Source organism: Elephantulus edwardii, unplaced genomic scaffold, assembly GCF_000299155.1.
Source record: "Elephantulus edwardii isolate Elephantulus edwardi_28Jun2011 unplaced genomic scaffold, EleEdw1.0 scaffold00025, whole genome shotgun sequence".
Taxonomy (NCBI): domain Eukaryota; kingdom Metazoa; phylum Chordata; class Mammalia; order Macroscelidea; family Macroscelididae; genus Elephantulus; species Elephantulus edwardii.
This window is the reverse complement of record NW_006399775.1, coordinates 1,050,246-1,053,987: the sequence shown is the minus strand read 5'-3', so window position 1 is coordinate 1,053,987 and position 3,742 is coordinate 1,050,246.

Here is a 3,742-nt window from a genome sequence, read left to right as displayed (position 1 = left end):
ATATAGGTTGAATAAATATTTTTGAAAGGATACAGCCCTGATGCACACCTTTCTTATTTTCAGCTGTACAGTATCCTATTTTTTTTTCCCGCTGAAATAAGTGCCTCTGTGAATGTATATGTTCCATATGAATGTAATTAAAAATCTGGATTCCCATTCTTTTGGAAATTATCTACATAGTCAAATGTCTTGTTGCTTTTATAGTCCCATCAAGTCGCCTGAGACTCACAGTGACCCTTTGCACTATAGTACTGAATCCTGCCCTATCCTGAGCCCATATCACTCCAACACACTTGCCCCTTTTCTCCAATCACTGTGTCAACCCATCTCATCAAGGGGCTTCTTCTCTTGTGCTATCCCTCCACCCTTCTAAGCATGATGACCTTCTCCAAGGACTTGTCTCTCCTAGCCACATGCCCAAAGTAAGTGGGATGAGAACCCTTGCCTCCAAGGAGTAACTTGGTTGGTTTCACCTACTCCACCTATTTATTCTCTTGACAGTCCACGGTATATTCAATGCTCTTCCCCAGTGCCATAACTCAAAGGCATCAATACTTCTGTCATTCTTATTCATTGTCATCGAGTTGCCTGCGACTCATAGCGACCCTATGTTCAACAGCCCTAAACTCCGCTCTGTCCTGTTCCAATCGCACTGTCTCCAACACTCCCATCCCAATTATCCCAGTCACTGAATCAATCCACCTCATAGAGGGCCTTCCTCTCCTGCGCTGTCCCTCCACCCTCCCAAGCATGATGTCCCTCTCTAAGGACCGGTCTCTCTTCACAACATGTCCAAAGTATGTTAGACAGAGCCTCAGAATCCTTGCCTCCAAGGAGCCACCCGGTTTAACCCTTTCCAGGACAAATCTGTCTGTTTTACTAGCAGTCCATGGTATTCTCAGTACTCTTCTCCAGCACCACAGCTCAAAGGCATCAATTCTCCTTCTATCCTCCTTGGTCATTGTCCAACTCTCTGATGCATAACATGATTGGGAAGACCAAAGACTATCAAACGCACCTTAGTCTCCAGAGAGACACCATTGCTCTTGAGTACTTTGGAGAGGTCCCTAACAGCAGACTTTCCCATGGCAATGCGGCACATAACAACAACAACTTTCTGATGTATAGCAAGTAATTGTGAACACCATGGTCTGGATGGGGCAAATCTGTCTCTAGACTGTCATAGTTGCTCTTTGGTATTCTGGAGAGGGGCCTGACAGCAAACTTTCTCAATGCAATTTGTCTTTTGATTTCCTGGCTGCTGGTGCCAAGAGTGTTGATTGTGGAGCCAAACAAGCTGAAATTGTCAACAATCTCAATTTCCTCTCCTTCTATCATGCCACTGCCAATTGGCCCAGTGGTGGCATAGTCAATAAAACATAAGTGTGTGACAACCGCAAAAATGAAGGCATTATTATAATGAATGTTTAGGGCTGTTGTACCTCGGGTTGCTATGAGTTGTAAGCGACTCGGTGGCACATAACAACATAATAAAAAATATTATTCCTACTTTAATCCAAGAGCTATCTGATATCACCAGTAATATCTTTCCTTCTATAACCTCCTCTGAGTGCAGCTTGCATATCTGGCAGTTGCCTATCTGTGTTCAGCTGCAATCATTTTTTAAACTCTCTTCGGCAAAATTTTACTTGTTTATGATATGGATGTCATTATGTGATAATTTCTACCTTCTATTGGATCACCTTTCTTTAGAATGAGTGTGTCAATGGATCACTATCAATCAGTTAACCTGGTAGCTGTCTTCCAAATTTCTTGGCATAGATAAGTGAACACAGCCAGCACTTCATCTATTTCTTAGATCATTTCAACTGATACTCTGTCAGCTCTTGAAGTGTTATTTTTTGCTAGTGCCTTCAGCGTTGACTTTTTACTTCAATGCACTCCTTCTTGGTCACATGTTCCCTCCTGAGAGAGTTAGTTAGGCACCAGTTAATTATTTTTGATCATGACTCTGGGTATTCTTCCATTTTTTCCTGGGTGGGTCCAGCTTCATTATTTCATTGTTGTTGTTTGTTTACCCATATTGAAACCTCAATATTGCAACTCAATATTTTAATTTTGTGTATGTGTGTGTGCCGTCAAATCAGATCTGACTGGTACAGGAGGAGATTGCCCCTCCTTCTCCGCGACAGAGTTTCTGGTGGATTCGAACTGGGTACCTCTGGGATTGCAGTGCAGCTTCTTTCCACTAGGCCACCAGAGCTCCCTAAGATTTGAATTTTTGTTTTAGTTCTTTTGGCTTGAAAAATGCCTACTGTGCTTTTTTGGGTATTCTAGCTTTGAAGCTATGTCCATTCTTTTGCTTTGTCTCTTTATGTCGCCTTTGACATCTTCCACTCAGATATCTTTTAATGCCTTCTGTTTGTTTTAGCTACTCTACATTCAAGAACATATTTTAAGTCTCTCTTAACATTTGTTTCTGTATTTTAAATTTTTCCATATCTATATTTTTAATGGTTTTTGTTTTCTTCGTCTGTGATGTAATCCTACTCTTCTAATCTTCAAGTCATTAGGGTTCAGCTAATCTATACATTCAACTAGAATATATTTAAGGTCAGATTTTGGTTCTTTAGACTTTCATTTTCCTCAGCTCCAACTTATGCTGCATGTGAGAAATTGGTGATGTGTTCTGCAGAGGCTCTTTTTTCACTGATAATATTGAGCTTCTCCATCATCTCTTTCCCCAGACACAGCAAATTTGATTTTTGTGAATTCTATCTGGCACGATCCATGTAAATAGTTGTCATTTATCTTTTTATGAAAAAATTCTATTAAGTTGATAAGACATTTGTCTCACAGAATTCTATCCTCTGATATGTGGCATCATTCCTGACACCCAAATGATATTTTCCAACTGCTTATCCTTTTTTTTTAAAAAAAATTTGGTCAGGTATTCCAAATACCAATAATTAACAATGCTTCTTGATTGTAGATTGTATAAACTTTAGACTGCATCATATCAGACAAATCTTTAATTTCTTAATCTTTGTTGCTTGCTACTTGGTAAAAATAACTTTGATACCATAAAAAAAATTTTGTTATTTTAACTTTATCCCACATATTTCTGTTTTCATCTACATTTGTTTTGAATGTTTCACAATTCCCCTCTGATTTCCTTTGTAACCAGTGTTGTTACTTATTTTTTTTTAAATGTGACATTTTAAAAAATCTTTGTTATTTATTTCATAATAGATCATAAAATGTTTAGAGAACATTTTCTCTTACTGTTACTTGGGAATTCACTGTGTTATATTTTCTTGTAAAATACATCTCTCTTGGTATATGAAAATAGAGAACAAATTTCAACATAGTTTCATGTAAATCACAACAAATTGTGGCTAAAGTTGAGAAGACTGGGAATTCCAGAACACCTGATTGTGCTCATGTGAAACCTATATTTGGACCAGAAGGCAGTTGTCAGAACAGAACAAAGAAACATTGCATGGTTCAAAATTGGGAAAGGAGTGTGTCAGGGATGTGTATTGTCTCCATACCTTTTCAATCTATATGGAAAACAGGGCATTTGGAAGGCTGAAATTTATGTGACATCAGAATCTAAGAAGATTAATCAACAACCTGCCATGACACAACCTTGATAGCCTAAAATGAGGAAGACCTGCAACATTTGCTCCAGTCTCCAATATGGACTGATGGTCAACATCAAGAAAACATTCTTACCACTGGGCCAATTGGCAGCATCATGGTAGATGCAGAAGTGATT